Below are 17,840 nucleotides of genomic sequence, written 5' to 3' on the forward strand. Positions count from 1 at the left end.
TTGATCCTGGGTAAGCTTTTTGAGAGAATTATTCCCGGCACATGTCCATGAGGGGCCAGCAGGGGAGATTATGCTTAGAGGCAACCAACACGGGTTCATTAGCAGCAGGTCCTGTCAGACCAACCTTGTGGCCTTCTATGACTATACCACCAAATCCTTAGATGCAGGGGTAGCAGTGGACACAGTCTTCCTGGACTTTCAGAATGCCTTCAACACTGTCTCTCACCCGTTCTCATTGAGAAACTGGGGGGCTGTGGTGTCGACACCCACATAGTCAAATGGGTTGCCAACTGGCTGGAGGGCCGCACCCAGAAAATGGTGGTGGATGGGTCATTTTCGACTTGGAGGGATGTGTGTAGTGGGGTTCCGCAGGACTCGTTACTCGGGCCCACACTGTTCAACATCTTCATCAGTGATTTGGACGAGGGGGTAAAAAGCACCTTTCAAATTTGTTCAAATTTGTTCAAATTTGCTGATGACACTAAGATGTGGGGGGATGTGGGCACACTAGAACGGAGGAATAGGCTGCAATCAGACCTAGACAAGTTACAGGGGTGGGCGGATGAGAATAGGATGGGATTCAACCCTGACAAGTGCAAAGTGATGCACCTGGGGTGGAACAACCAGCACCATACCTACAGGCTGGGGAACTCCCTTCTCACCAGTGCAGAGGCAGAAAAGGATCTTGGAGTCACCATTGACTCCAAGATAAACATGGGCCGGCAGTGTGGGGATGCAGTCAGGAAGGCCAGCCGGACCTTGTCATGCATCCACAGATGCATCCCAATCAGGTCCCCCTCTATTTGGCACTGGTCAGGCCGCAGATGGAGTACTGCATCCAGTTCTGGGCACCGCACTTCAAGAGGGATGTGGACAACATGGAGAGAGTCCAGAGGAGGGCCACTCACATGACCAGGGGCAGCAGGGCAGGCCCGATGAGGAGAGGCTACTGTGCCTGAACCTGTTCAGCCTCCACAAGAGAAGGCTGAGGGGGGATCTAGTGACCTGTTACAAACCAGTTAGAGGGGACCAGCAGGCACTGGGGGAGTCCCTGTTCCCCCAAGCATTGCCAGGAGTGACCAGGAATAACAGTCACAAGCTGGCAGAGGGTAGATTAGGGCTAGCTATCAGGAGGCGCTACTTCATGGTCAGGGTGGTTAGGATCTGGAACCTACTTCCAAGAGAAGTGGTGCTGGATCCTACCCTGAGGATCTTTAAGAGGAGGCTAAATGTACACCGTGCTGGGGTCGTTTGACTCCAGTACTCTTTCCTGCCATGGCAGGGGGTCGGACTCGATGATCTTTTCAGGTCCCTTCTGACCCTAGAAACTATGAAACTATGAAACCCTAGGCCTGGCTGTTCCTCTCTTGAGTCCATCCAGAATCCCAGTGGGGAGGATGTCCTGGAACCTGCTCAGAAAAATGAAGGCAAAGAACTTGTTAAAGAGGTCAGCTTTGTCATCTGGTACAACCACTAGATTGCCAAGCATGTCCTGCAGGTGCTTTCTTTTTACTCCCTATGTATTTAAAAAAGGACTTTTTGTTAGTCTACTGCACATCAAAGTGCATATGTAGATGCACCCTGAGTAAATGATATTATTGATGGTCTGAAGAAGTCAACACTGTTTTCACATTATCAGTAATCCACATAAAGATATGACTGGAGTTCTAAACAGAAAGAATTTTTCCTGTAAGTGAGAACATTTGAAGTTTTGAAAAAATTAAATAGCCCTCTCCTTTATTAGGATGAAAAGTCAAAAAAAATTCAAGGATTTTTCAAACCAAAAAATATGGAGGGAAAAAGATATAGTCAATCAACTAACTTTGTTTTAATAATTTCAAATCTTTTTGACTTTTAAAAATATTTTGCTATAAATTAACATAGAGTTCTAAACAAAAAGTCAATTCAAAATGAAAACTAGGACCTTTCACAATGAAAAGGTCAAAGGGAATCTTATGACAATGTTAGATTTTTTTTTTCTTTTTTCAAGGAAAATAAACATTTTTCTTGGAAATATTTATTTCAAAAGGTCCAAAGCAAATTTACTAATAATCAAGACTCTGTGGATAATAGTGTTTGACTGAGTATGGAGCAATAGACTTTAGAAAACATGTCTTTGAGAGTGGTTTATATGTAGATATGATAGGCTAAGTCAAGGATTTCCCAGCAATTGTGATGAATCCTATGCCTTTTCCTGGTTCTTACAACATAGAGAAGAGATAAAAGGGGTTATCTGATATATTATGGATCTTGAGGAGCTGTACTAGCTGTTTTTAGAAGGTAGGATTTACATAAATGGACTCAGGTATGGCATGAACATATTGCAATTTGAGACAGAGTAGTAGGAAGATGCACAGCTGGTGTAGCTTTATTCCAGAACAGCATATAGTATAATATCTAGTCTTCCTCATAATTATTGAAGTGCCAGTCCAGGATGTAAATTTTGTGTTTTCCTCTTTTCCTTTATAGCTACCTTCTCTTCTCTTTAGTTTAAATGTAGATGAAAATCAGGTTAGCTGACCATGCGCCAGGTCCTTTGGCATTGGCTTTAAGTTTATAATGTGTTCGCTGTTGTCCCTGTTCCCTAAAACCACTTCTTTAGTGAGGGGAGTAATGCTACTTTACATGGAAGTGGCTGATTTATATTGCCATTCAACTCTGGAGTTGTACCTAATGTTATAATGCCTATAGGGAGGTAGATAGTACTAGTCTGAAGAGCTTTAAATGTCTTTGGCTCTGAGAATGTGAGGATCTTTTTGGCTTTAGGACAAGGTTAGGTCAATCTAAAACAGGGTTTGGTGAATCTAAATGCCTATCTCTGTAGTCATTCAGAGGAGATAAATCAGGAAAAAATGGTGTGCCTGATCTGAGTATGTCCACTAGCTTAGACCAAGACTAGGTTAACCCAGTCTAGGAAAGGGTAAATCTGACCTTGCAACCAATGCCAGCATATCCTCAGGGTTAGGAAAACCCAGCCACTCACCCTAGCTCTGGGCCTGTGTTAATCAAATCCCACCCCACTACCCTGAATGGGCTATTTTAAAACCTCCAAACCTCTACCTCCCAGATTGGACATCCTTCCCCACACAGACCCATAACCCCCTCACCCCTGGACCTGCTACTCCCCATTCACACCCACCTCTCCTCCCACTCCAAGTTACTGACTCTGGTTTCCCTGTGAAGAGTGCTGACAGACATGCAGCTCCCCCTTGTAACTCATGGCATGTTGCAGGAAGCACCATGAGTTACAGCAGATGTTCTTTGTTAGGTGCAGAGGGTTGGGGGATTGAGCTCCAGTTTGGAGCTGACTGTGTATCTGCAGCCTTTCTCCCTTCTCCCTCCCCCACTCCCTTCCCAGCTCTAGTGCTGTCTTCAGGATGTCCTCCTTTGGGGGAACGTGGTAAATAGATGCTCCCCCAATCCCTGATCTACTCTCCTGATATACCTGTAGGCTGCTACCAAGTCCCCACGAAGTCTTCTCTTCTCCAGGCTAAAGAGCCCCTAGTCTTTCAGCCTCTCCTCATATGACCTGGTTTCTAGGCCTCTAATCATGTGTATGACCCTCCTTTGCATTTTCCTGAGCTTCTCCACATCCTTCTTGAAGTGAAGCACCCAGAACTGGATGCGGTACGCCAGCTGTGGTCTCACCAAAGCTGAGTAGAGTGGGAGGATGACATCCTTTGCTGCATACATCCTACTGCATACATCCACTCTCAGTTTAGGTATAGGAGGCTTAAAATAAGCCATGTACACCTAGACTGGGTGAAGCAAACTGTTGCTTATGTTCAGTTTGGAAAGAAAAATATCTAATGCATAACTAGGTGTCCAGGTGTTACTTGCATCTCTGATATCTTTGTGACCTCCTCAAGAGCACCTTACTTATGTCTTAGGCCCTTATCTCATGCACAGGGTGAAATTGTGTCCTACCCTTTCCAGACTGATGTTTTATTCTGCAGTCATGCTTGCAAATTATTGTGATCACTTTTGTAGTTCTGGGTTTATTTCAGCACTTGAAGCTTTGCAAATACACTTTCATAAAGCGCACAGCACTATTTATTGAAAATGAAAGCATTAAATAAAAAACAAGTTAGATAGCAATAACAGCATAAACAGAGATTTATTTTTACAGAGTAGGCAATGCCTACTCTATAAGAGCTTGGCAGATATTGCACATAATTTCTTAACTCTATTAATAGGGAGTTATTCTTTTCCAGGTTAGGGCCACCTTTTTGAGGGCCTTTGTCTCTCTAGGTACCTTAAAATAAGAGAAACCAATCAATGGTCCTCTCCCCTCAAAAGACAACAAAGGGCTTGGTATGCATATGTGGTAGGTCAGTAGGGGGCACTTCTGTGCTGAGCCACCTGCCTCACTGTGCCCCACCAAAACCCAAGCTTCAGATGCCTCTCCAGGGGCACCAACTTCTGGCCAATCCTCTTCCTGGAGCACACCCACAAACCTAGGATAACTGATGCCACCACCCAGGATCAGGTCTTTGTCTGCACCCTGTGCTGCCCAGAATACACAGGCCCTGTAGACCTTGTGATTGTGGAGCACTTCTATTAGCCTGAATCATAAAAAAGTAGTCATCCAAGCAGATGGAGTCAAAAGGCATGCCAAAGCCCTCTCAAGCATGTACCACGTGTACCAGCCTGAGATCCATTTGATATGCATCTAGATTACTGTAAACTATATTTTTAGTTAAGTTTCTGGTAATTTACTCACTACCACATCCTGAGTATGAGAGAGAACTGTGGAGTCCACACTTCTGTGTGAGTTCTAAGACGTAAGACCTCTTTATTCCTAGAGGGGACACTCTTAAATAGCCCTTCTGACCTCACCATCTGTACCCAGTAAGGGACAGGTGTTACTTTGAATTACCAATTTATCAAATCAAGAGCAAGACGTTATAAAGGGGGGGAAGGCAAAATTCTGCGTTTATTGATTACATGAATTAGACATAAAGGTTTAAGACACACCACTCATACAGACGCACACAAATCATCCCACACATCATTACACTCAGACATACACAAACACAAAACAACCATTCCATTCAGACATAATAGTTACCAGCAGCAGCTGTTCAATAGGAGTACTGGGTGGCTGGCCCCGACCTATTGAGAGAAGATGCAGATAGCAGGCTGAAGTGGGGTGGACAGATGCATCTGTGGTCTGAAAAAGCAGCAGTTGAGAAAGACTCACCCAACCCAGTATATTCCACTTTTATGGGGATTGGCATCTTTTGTTTTGCACTTTGGGGTTTTTCCATACCCAATGAAGTTGTTTTGCAGTCGTTTGTCATCCATCTTCTGCTTATCTCAGCCTGAGGTCAGTTTGGTAGAAAAAGTTGGTATCTTGACCTTTAAATGTCCTTGCTGCCCATCTGGCAGGATGTGTGCATTCCTCCTCCTTGTTATCTCCGTTGTGCCCTAGGCCTCAAAGGTATTCTTCAGTCATCTATTAATTAGTTTACTGACTGATAACTTACATATTTGGTGCCTTGTTGCTTAAAAATACACTTAAATCTTCTTTTCCTGTCTCTATGCTTTTTTCTCACCATTCACCCTTTCACGTACACTCATACATAAAGGGCATGCAGAGGTGATTCACTTATGTCAAGCAAAAGAATACAAAATGGATTTTTCAAGTTACTTACAGGGCAAGACTAACATAGTTACAGTTCACTACTATTACACTCAATGTTAACATGATCTACAATAGTTCATGCCACACAGGTGTCATTTGATGCTGGCCAATCAATTTGAAAACATCACAGTTACCTAAAGGAGTGACATGAACTTAATCCCATGTTGTGAGGTCAGAGCTCCAGATATCAGAGAAGTTCAATCCACCCTTGCATACCTGAGGCTCATGTACGCAGTAACATGGGGCAACCAGGTTAATAGACATGAGGGAGAGAGAGAAACAGGCAACCCACTATGAGGAGGGAGGAGGCTGGACTGGGATTCTTTCACAGCATATAACTGGAATTTACATTGGTTTTATTTTCTAATTTTATTCAGGAATGCAGCTCTATAAAATTGATAGCAAACCCCTAAACTATACATATAATTTAGATAAGATATATTAGTCCTCAGATACAACATGGAGCCTGATTCTGGTCCGTTTAGGTACATAATAGGCTTATGCATCTAAGTTCAATTAGATTCCACCCTGCGTGAGAATCTCTGATGCAATTTTAGGGTCCTGAAACCATTAATTTCAAGAATTGCTTTGACTTTATTCATCACTAATAATTTGAAATAGTCAAAGACTTTTAACAAAAGTTTTGTATTATGATCAAACATTCTGGAAACAATCACTTAGGATTTTTATTTATTTATTTTCATTTTGCAATAGCTCTGATAAGATGGTTTATATTAAAGGCCTAGGAGTGGAAATCTAGCAACCTGGCTATTCTTGATTCTGCTACGGAAATTCAGGGTAATTTTGGAGAATTCATTCAATATCCACCAACCCATTTTTCCTGGCACATGAAGGGCAACTCTTAAATTTGCTCACACACCCACTCCCCCTCTCACGTGCCAAACCTGAAAACACAGGAATGAAGTCTTGCCAAAGGTATCTTCTGCAGATCCTCTCGAACTTCTGTCTCTGCCCTGCTTCAGAGTGGATGACACAGGTAACGCTCCATTCTGGATTTCATGCTGTAAGCATGAAAGCATCAGGGACACAATGTAGATATGCTCTTATTTGCTTTTTCCCTGATTGCACTTCATGGCCAGATCCACAGGAGCAGGGGAATGCATTTACAGCAGCAGAAACAGTAGCAGCCCAAATTTGTGCCACCTCTGTGCCACAGTGCATGCCCCTGCCTGTGAGCTTTGCAGCAGGACACATTGTCCCGCAGCTCCATGTCCTGCAAGGGGTGCTGGCTGGAACACAGGGTGCCTCAGTGTGGGGCTAGCAGGCAGGCAGCCCCTGCACTGGGGCACTCTGTACCCCAGGTGGCTGGGGAGCAATACATGGAGCTTGGGGAGAAGGCTCCCCCTACATTCGCTCACTGTGGAGCCCCCACACTGCAGCACCATGCACCACAGCCAGGCACTTGTGAGCTTGCTGGGGTGAAGTGTGCCTTGTCTCACCATGCCAGCATGGGGGCTGCACTGTGGAACTCCCATGCTCAAAGATACTGCACCCTTTTTTAAACAACTATTGTAAATTTTAGCCCTGGTACTCCATAAACATACTTTTAAGCAGTACTTCTGTACCTACTTAGATATAGCACAAGCTATGCATAAAATTAGTCCAAAGCCAAAAGACTTATGATTTACTATATAATTCACTGGGCTAGGCCTCAGCAGAGTCAAGAGCATTTCAAGCTGTGGTGACCCCACAGCTCAGCACTGCTCGGTATGTTTATATGGTCCAGATACCTCTCCCAAAGAATCGGCATGCTAATTAGCCTTATGCTTATGACCAGAACTAGGTTTTTTTTGTCATGACTACTGGGACCCTCCAAAAAGTTATGTGCAGATGAGGCACAGGACAACCTGGTCCAGCTTCACCTCATGGAGGATGAAGCCACACTAATCATATGTGACAGATTGAGAGAGAGGATGACAGAGGGATTCTTGATGAAGTGTTTGGGGCCCTGTTTTGTGATGTTTGCCAGACATTTAAGGCTGGTGCAGAAACAAGATTAATAGGAAATAGAAAGAAAGGTGCAGCTTAGCTGTGGAAAGTCAAAATCTATTCAATGCAGTGCCTTACCATGACTTGAAAAAGAATTGGATAGTGAGGAAGACTGCATGCAATGGGCATAGCATGTATTTTATTAACAAAGGATGTATTAATCTATTCTTGTGGTAGGCTTCTGTCATGTTTGCCCACTAAGAGATATGTGTTTTGTAGTCATGCTCAGTGTTGGCTGCTTTTAATCAATTTCTCAGTTTGTTTCCATACTGCTTCTGGTAATAGTTTAATGATAGACAATGTATTCAATGAAAAGGCTTTCCCTGTGTGAGAATATAAAACGAGGTGACTTTCCCCCATGCTGACTGGGTGAAAAAAACCTTGCCTTATATTCAAATAAATATGGTAATGATTACACTATTTCCTAGGGGGTTGAAACGATCTACAAAAAAGTATCTCACATGAAATTTACTCTAGGGATACAAAAGTTCTATAATTGCCCCCTCACCCCCAAAAATAAAAAAAAATAAAATAGAGACAATACAGCCTGGGTATAAGAGCACGAAACAAGCCTCTGTTAATCCTTCCCTCAGAAAACCTCAGATGTTTCAAAGGATTATTTGAATATGTCCCTCCAACCCTGCTTTTCTCTTTCTGAATTCACTGTTTAGTTTAATGTAATTGGCTTTGTGCTGGAGTTTAGTAGGTTTGAAAGTGCTAAACTTTTATTGCTTTATATTTGTCAATATTACATTTAATTCCCTCTATGAAAGCCCATTTACAAATCAAATCTATATTGCTTTAAATTTTGCTAGCTGCACAGCCTTCACTTGGCAACCTCCATTTTTTGTCAGAAAATGTAACAAACCTACAGTCATTCCTCATGTGTAGATCTATTTTTTTAAGTGTTTGTGCAGACACACACAACAAGCTTCTAAGCATTAACACCCAGTAGACCTCAAACATGCCCCCTAGTTTTTCATAGCTCCTTTCACAAGAATTATAGTCACTGTTTTCTGTTTTTCAACCTGTTCTATACCTCTTCTCATGTCCTGCCCTGAATCCTTGCTGCTGCTTGGAGATTAAACAAGAACTTGTCATGTGAAATTTTGCAAAAGCCTTTTTGAAAATCCAAATACAGAGTGTCATGTGCACTGCCCTTAGCAAACTTGTCAGTACCCCTTTATGTAAACTCCTCTCCCCCAAAACACAACAAACAAAAACTCTGAATGAAATGATCAAAAGCACAATTAATAGCTCTTAATTTACAGACAGCAGATTATGTAGGGCACACACTGTGCCAAAAAGTAACCTAGCAAATTCTGTACAACATTTTTTTCTTAATTTTCAATAATGATTTAATGCTTCTTTTCCACTTCATTAAACTGCACAAAGTAGTATCATCTGACATACTTAGTAATAACATTGGATTAGCCTCTCTGCAGAAGCAGGCCAATCAAATACACATATAAAAGTATTGAAATGTTTAATTGGCTGCAATATTAGCAAACGCTTCTAAGTATACAGCTGATCCTTAATCAGAAAATAGTAATGAGCTGTCATTTGCTGTTATTCACTCTGAGTTTGAACATCACAGCTCTGAGGCAAAGAAAATGCCCTCCTTTTCTTCTAGTGCCCCAACTCTGAAAAAGCAAGGAAGAGAGACAGAGCAGAAAATGGACCCCATTCATGAATGCACAAGGCTATTTCTGAGCAGTTACTGCATTGTTTATGCCAGCAAAAATTGCATCACTCCCATTTCTGCACAAATTACATGTTTTCTATGCTTCATTGGACCCCTTTTACATAGAACATAAATGGAGCTTTTGCATTAGGTGGAACAAAGATTGCCATCACTCATTATTAAAGCTGGATAAAAAACACTTGGCTCTATCCAGGTTTTCAGAAAAAGGCAAAAGACTTCAAAATCCTCCCCACTTCCCCCACCTTTCTTTTCTTGCCTTATATCCATTCACTTTTCAGAGGGCTTTTTTTGTCTGAAGCAGTAATGGATTTTCTCCAAGCAAAGGTGTTCTAATTGCTTAAGAAATAGTATGGGTGTGATCTATTGGGAAATATTGCTAGTTTAGGCCTTGCAAAACTCAGTGAATGAGGACTACACACAGCAGGTTGGTCTATCCAATGGAAAGGTCAGCCAATTGCACAAAACCAAACAAAACCTCTGCAGCTGTAGGATGTCGAGGCAGTGGAAAGCTCATGTAAAAGGAGCTTCAGCTTCCTAAATGAAGTGCTCCTAAGGCTATCCCCATTCAATTCCTGCTTGATGCTGTAGGCTGACATTTTCAAAAGTGGCCATAATTTTTTGGTGCTTGACTGGAGACTGATGTTTAAACATGCTGATTGCTGTGTTGCTCTCACACAAGTTGAAAACATCAGTGAGTTCCTAGCACTTTGCCAAATTAGGCTTACAGTCTCACAGCAACAGAGGCACCCCAAATGAGCGGCTGTTATTGCAAATTAGGACTGATGCCCTGCAGGAGTTATTTCAGATCTCAAGTTGGTGTGCTACCCATATTAAATGAAAGCAACATAATCATCATGGCCATGAACATTGCCATTATCATCAGCATAAGCATAATAATAGTACCAGCAACAATAATAACACATTAGCATTTCAATATATAGGAGATTCTCCCGTGTTTGTGTGTGCATGCACGTGTTCGTATATGAATACATACATTCATGGAAGGTTGAATTCCTGTCCTTTATTTCTGAAGGTGCAAAGGGGTCCTTCTCGCCATTGCCGTTGCAGAAGGATTATCTAACATTTTTTTCCAAGCCCCTTGGTTCGCCATTTAATTTGGAAGAAGTGAGTATTTGTCAGTCTGATGGCCTTTCTCTTTTTCCTTGGCTGACAGGTTAACACTTTTAGGCAGGGAGATATTGCTTGCAGATCATATAGTCCCTTTTTATATTATTTCTTGGATAATTAACACTTGAAAAATTCCTACAGTTGAAGCAGAATAAACAAGCAGGTTTGCCAGGGCAGCAGAACTAGTCAAGACAGATGCCACAGTTATTCTTCTTACAACTGTGGAAGCTGTTGTGTCTCTCCTTCCATTAGCAGAGCCACTGGTGCCTAACAGGAGGATTTTCAGTGCAGAACTCTCTCAAGTTAAACTGCACCTACTTTCCCTCCTACTAGTCTCCAGCACACATCCTTTCATTGAAAAGCACGCAAATTACCCATTAAGGTTATTTTTATTATTAACTTCTGTTTATTTGTGTAGGGGCGCCTCACATATTAGCTGAGGTTGAATCAGCCAGTCCCTTTGGTGTCTTCTCAAGAAATATTACCTTGAAATTACTATATTTCATTCACTGACGTGGTAAAAATAACCTAATTATTCTGACAATTTTATCTAAGGCTTGCAGATTTTATGTACCAAGCATATAAAAAATAGCTTCTTGATGAACAGTTCTCTAGGAGTACATTTTTTGTACATATCATCTGGAAGAGTTCTTCTGACACAGAGATATGTAATTCTTCTAGTAGCTGATAAATGGAAAACCTGCCTTACTTCAGGTATCTGTGTCAGGTATATGTGTATGTATATATATATATATTTTAAATTGAGATATAGTGGGTTTTTTGTCAGTGCTGTGAATGCTACTGAACTAACTCCTCAGAGCTTCCTGGCTATCTCTCATTAATGAAGTAGGGTCTGTCTTTTGATCCTCAAATGCCCACTCAACAAAAAATTGCCCCTCAAAAAGTACCTCAAATCTTTATTATTTTGTAGCTGCAAAAACTAAGGACTGATCTAATGTACTGAATAAAAAATATTATATTTTACATTATATATATATATTTTTTTAAATGTCAAAGCTGCAAAGTAAAGCACTCAAAGGCTAGGACATGAGAATTTTCAGATGCCCATGAAATTTCATTTTGGCCACTGTGAAGTACGTGGTAGCACCAGGATTAGAATCCAGTTTACATTCATTTCATTTTAATTCTTTAAATTCAACAGAAAAGATCATCTGTTCTTGCAACTTCCTGTTTATCTAATGCATTGTCCATCATGTGCACTGAATAAGCCAGGAAACCCGCAGAGCAAATGCTACTTGGTGATGTAATTAAAGACTGTATCATATTACTCATGCATAAGGGAGATAAATTAAGGCTTCACCGGTGATCTTATGGTTGATGACTATCAGACCATCAGTGAGAGAATAAAATAAAAAGATTACAGAAACAGGAAGCATGATTTGAACAGCAAGCTACTATAATAAAAAGTAATGTAAGACAATAATCTAAAGTAACAGAGACACTGTGCATAGAAAAAAAAATCTTAGGATATATACAGATGTTCATTTTTACCACAAGGAATTTCTTTACATCTCAAGAACCTATGTGAGCCTTTACCACAGCTCCACTCCTCCTGGTGCTCTGGAGAAGGTTAAACTGGGAGAAAAATGTACAAATGCTCATTCTCTCAAGAGAAACTCTCCTGTGAGTGATTTAAACTCAGCTGTTCCTGGGTTATCTTTCTCCCAGAGTTGCCATTTTGGCTCCTGGAAAAAAAACAACAAACCTTGAATACCTGTACACTTTTGTTTTCTACTGGGAGAATGATGATTCTCACTGTAGAAACTGAACATCTGTATATGGTCTAAGACTAAGCATGTCAAAGGGATGTGGTTCTTATACTGATGTTTATCAAAATGTATCTTTTATACAGAGTTCTAAAAGAGAGAAAAATAAAAGACAGAAAAAACCCCGCCCTCTAAATGAAGCCAGAGAATAGTCATAAAATGAAGCCAGAGAATAGTCATAAAATAATCACTAATGATAAAATCTGTTAGGGTTTTTTTTTTAATTTTTTTACTAGAGCTGGCCAAAAACTAGGTTTGAATTTTTATAAAATTCTAGTCTCCCAAAAACCAGGTTTGATTTTATTTAACAAAAAATTGCCCTCTATTTTTTTCAATTAAATTGGTCATCAGACATTATATAGCAAGCAAAGAGTATACATTTCTTGATTAATTCTTACAAATATGAACAATAAAATTAGGCTCTATCTTCGTCTTGTCCCTCATGTCTTGTTCCCAAATTGACTTTAAAAAATAGGGGGTTTTGGCCTACATCCTCATTTGAAATTTTCCCACCAGGAATAACAGTTTACTAATTTGCAAAACTAAAACAAACAAGCAAAAAACCTCTGGTATCCTTCCTTTCTTTACCCTGTTTTATCTTTTATCATTTGGAAAACAGTGGCAAAATGTGAAAAAATTGTTATTTTTTGAGTGTTTTCTAAGACAGTTCCAAACCAGAGAGTTGCATTACCACCCCAATAGTGCTTCAAATCTCCACAGCAAATAACTTTTGACTCAGGTGGAGAACTTCCCCTTCAGGGGTTTTTTTTTTTTTTTCCAGCTACAGTAACATGATTTAACATCTCACCAGCTATGTAATTTAACATTATCAATAATACCTAAAATAACAAAAAGAAACTAGGGGAAGGCATAACATGTCTTTCTTTACCCTCAATGGGCATGTCTACATATGCAATTAATGTGCACGAATTTACTGTACAACAAATTCAGGTGCATTAAACTTCTCCCAGACACCTGTCTATAGAAGTGCCTGGGTCAGGAGGAAATTGAACCCTAATCTAGGGTTGGTCTTGCCCTGCTTTGCCCTCTTGCAGAGGCTAAGGGGAGCTCCAGGCTCCCCCAGATGCCATCCCTGGGAAGACAGGGAGCTCTTGGGGCAGCCCCAGGCTGGCAGAGGGCATGGGTGTCAGACACGGCTTCCAGGGGAGAGGTGTCTCCAGCTCTGGGGGCAGCTCTAGCTGCACGGATCTCAGGGCCAACACCGAGCTCCAGGGCTGTCTCAGCTCTGAGGGAGCTCCCTGCCACCCCCTGGAACTCAGGGCTGGCCTCAAGCACCACCCAGCTTGAGCTCAGGGCTTAGGCAAGCAGCAATTGTGGCCCCCTGCTGCTTGGGCTGACTGGAAACAATTTGCTTCTGGTCAGAGTCTACATGTGTGCATTAATTTAAAGTGCCATTGTCTAGTACCTGTATCTGTCAGTACTAGCAAACAGTACTTTAAATTAATCTACTGCATAGTAATTGCTACAAATGTTTAGATGGTGACATTTTACTGCACATTAGATTAGCCTAATATGCAGTAAGCACACGTGTAGACGTGCCCAGCGAGAAGCAAGAAACCTTATCAGTAAGTAAATGAGAACGATCCAAAGATCAAAGTACTTGTTTATTATTATAAACCAAGATTCTCACCAGTTTAACTTTTCTCTACCTTTGTCTCTCCACTAGACCACTGTGATTGTGTGATTTAAAAAAAGGATTGATTATCTTGGCTTGAGCCCCCACCCCACCATCTAGAAACCTGGGAAAATAATAATAATTTCTGCCTGGGTGTTCCAGTGTGAACAAACTCCTCCACTGGCAAGCAGTATTAAACTGTAACAAGTTTTATTTATAGAGGAAAGGGAGATAGGATGACAAACAGACTTAGCTACCAAGGTGAAGTATGCCTACTTAGCCTGCACTTGCAGGAAGGCAGTCAGAAAGGCCAAAGCAGAAATGGAACTTAGGCTGGCAACAAAAATTGAAGCCAAAAAGTCCTTCTTCAGGTATATAGGGAGAAAAAAGAAGGTGTGAGGTAGCACAGGACCCCTACAGGACAAACTAGGGTAGTTAGTGACAGATAGCGGGGACAAGGCTGAGCTCTTTAATGAGTTTTTTGCCTCTGCATTCCTGAACTTGGATCAGAACAAGTATAGTCATTGGATCATAGAGAGGCACAAAAAGGAAACCAGCCCACCAACTGTTAGCACCAACTTAGCAAAAGGACACTTGGAGGGGCTGGATGATCTTCATCCAAGAATGCTGAAGGAAATGGCCAGTGTTATAACAGAGCCACTGGCATGGCTGTTTGAGCACTCTTAGTGCTTAGGTCAGGTCCCAGAGGACTGGAAAAGGGCTAGCGTGGTCCTTATTTTCAAGGAGGATCGGGTAACTATAGACTGGTTAGTCTCAGCTCTAACCCTAGGAAAACCTTTGAAAAAATTGTTAAAATTTGTGACAGTGCAATGGGGAAAACAATGCTGAAGGGCAACCAGCACAGATTCATAGCAGGTAGATCCTGTCTGACTAACCTTGTTTCTTTTTATGACCAGGTCGCAAAATGCTTAGACACAGGAATCGAGATAGATGTCATCTACTTGGATTTTAAGGAGGCCTTCAATACGGTATCTCATTCTATTCTCACAGATAAACTGAGTGGCTCTGATGTAGATGATTACGTGGCCAGGTGGGTAGAAAATTGACTTAGGGATCGCACCCAGAGAGTGGTGGTGGATGGTATTGACCAGGAAAGTTGTGGGCAATGGAGTCCCACAAGGATTGGTCCTTGGATTGGTGCTGTTCAGTGTCTTCATCAGTGACTTGGATAAAGTCATGGAGAGCACTTTGTCCAAATTCACAGATAATATCAAATTATGGGATAATGTTAACATACTAGAGGGTAGGGAATGAATCCAGGCAGATCTGGACATGTTGGAAAAGTGGGAGGAACAGAATAGCATTCAGTTCAATAAGAACAAGTGCAAGGTGCTGCACCTGGGGAGAAGGAATCACCAGCACAATTACAGGCTGTGGGACGACCTTCTCAACAGCATATCAGTGGAAAGGGATCTCAGAGTCATTGTTGACACCAAAATGAACGTGAATTGTCAATGTGATGAAGAGATCGGTAAAGTTTAACCGCACTTTATCAAGATTTAGCTTGTGCATGACAAGCAGGTCCAGGGAGGTGATACTTCCCCTTTATGTGACATTGGTCAGGCCACAGTTGGAGTACTGCATCCAGTTTTGAGCACCACGCTTCAAGAGGGATGTGGACAGCCTGAAGAGGGTTTAGAGAATGGCCGCTAGTATGATATGGGGCCTGCAGACAAAGCCCTACAAGGAGAGAATGAGGACCCTGGATCTCTTCAGCCTCTGGAAGTGAAGCCTGAGAGGTGATCTTGTAGCTGCCTATAAGTTCATTGGAGGGGGGGAGGGGGTGGGCAGCAAGGAACAGGAGATGCTTTGTTTCCTTGGAGTAACTAGGAACAATGACCACAAAATGATGGAAAGCAGATTTAGGTTGACATGAGGAAGAACTTCTTCACGGTAAGGGTTGCCAGAATCTGGAATGGGTTTCCAAAGGAGGTGGTGCTCTCCCCTACCTTGGGGAGTTTTTAAGCAGAGGCTAGAAATGCACATGGCTGGGGTCATCTGACCCCAGCACTCTTTCCTGTCCAGGGCAGGGGGTTGGGCTTGATGATCTACTAAGGTCTCTTCTGACCCAAATATCTATGAATCTATAAAACCCCTTATTAATCAATAGACCACCTCAACCCACTATTAACTGTTTAAGAGAGTCAATAGGTTCAGAGTTCTTTCTTAGTTCTACACAGGGTGGACAGTGTAGTCAGTAGAGCTAGTGTAGCTCTTAGCCCAAGATTTCCCTTGCCTTACCATTGCTGGGGTGCTGCTCCATTACTGCTCTTGTCACTCCTTACCATTGCTAGGTGTGCTGCTCCTTACCACTGCTCTGCTCGGGGGTGGAGCATTGCTCCTTGTTGCTTCTCACCACTCACTGTTGCTCTTCACTGCTACTAGGGCTTTACTCTTATAGTTGTATAGGCAACCTAGCTCTCTACAACCTAGCTGTCTAAAATGCAAGTCAGTTCTTTCAGCATCTGGCAGGCACACGCTAATGCCCTAAGGATTTCAGCTCTTTAGGACTAAGTGGGTAACAGGCTCAGACTGAAAAAATACATTGCCAGTACTTTTCCCTTTATAGCTCAATACCATCTCCTTAAAAGAGCTCCAGTCTGAAGCCTCTCCTTATTCCCTTGTGACTCCTGTGCTGGGACTTCCACTTTTACCTTAAACTTCCACAGAGTCACAATGAGCCCTGACCCCTCAGCTACATTTACTCAGTTTTCACTTACAACATCAGACCCCTTATGAACTTCACAGTTTTAGAAGGCAGAGCCCGTGCACACAAACCTGACTTCCCTCGCCTTTTATATTCAAAATATAAAAGCAGTTAAAACATTTTGTTATAGTCAAAACAAGCACGGAAGAGTTTTTCCCTCCTCTGCCCATGCCTACCAATGGAACATATGCAGATAAGAGATAGCTCAGTAATCTGACCTTGCATACTAATGGTGGCATGCAAATAAGCACCACAGAGAGGTCCTTATATGGGTACAGTAGCAATAGGCTTACATCTACGTCTGCATGAGACTTATATTGTTCCTCTCCCTGGACTCTCTAATTTCATTTCAAATTTGTATTAGGACTTATCCTGTTGAAACCTCTAGGCTTCTCCACTACTTGAAAAAGATTCACTCTGGGGATATGCTAAATTACAAGTTTTATGCTTATGTTTGAAATAGGTGTTTATATGAAGCTTTTACAAATCCTATTCATCTACCTACACAAACTTAATACCACTGAACCCTCTTCAGAGTACTAGACTCTTCAAAATGTGCTCTGTCCTCCTCCTTTCCTTGTGAGGGAAAGGCCTTTGCCTTTTTAATCTCTCCTCTTATAATACCTTTAGGGTTGGAGGTTTAGAAGGCAATGGTTTGCTTTTCTGGAAGACAAGTCAGGAGATTTTTCTATGCCCCTTTCTACATGAGTCAGAAGTGATGGTAGGTCCATTCTACCTCTGGTGTGAGTCTGGAAGCCCTGCCAAAATATAAGTACAGCAAACTCTCCACTTTTAGCATGACATGCCAGCAAAGCCAGTAATTAAGATAGCTTAGAAAAGCCCTAAATTTACATTCTAGATCAAGGTTCAGCCTCAGCCTGAACATGGTATTTGTGTGCACTCAAAACTATTTATGTTGCATTATTTCTGAGTGTAGGCACATGCATTGTGAGAGTAAATGGATGGGAGTTTGTTTCTCAGCAGAGTACAAAGCTTATTTCAAGGGTGGCATAGACATATTCCTAGAGGCCAAATGCTCAGCTAATTTACACTTGTCCAAAACGTGCATGTCTACACAGGTAAACATAAATGAAACCATAATAGTATAAACCAAGCAACATTCTACAATCTTGTTAGTTGATTTTTTACAAATTATGACATTTTCAACAAATATTTTTCAACCAGTCCCACTAAAACAG

General features: G+C 41.7%; 1 pseudogene; it reads left to right on the top strand.

The window, feature by feature from the left end:
- The window catches only part of LOC149874941 (uncharacterized), a 119,156-nt pseudogene that overhangs the window by 47,045 nt on the left and 54,271 nt on the right, over positions 1 to 17,840 (top strand).

This window comes from Crocodylus siamensis, chromosome 1 (assembly GCF_052110815.1).
Source record: "Crocodylus siamensis isolate JL-2025a chromosome 1, ASM5211081v1, whole genome shotgun sequence".
Lineage (NCBI taxonomy): Eukaryota > Metazoa > Chordata > Crocodylia > Crocodylidae > Crocodylus > Crocodylus siamensis.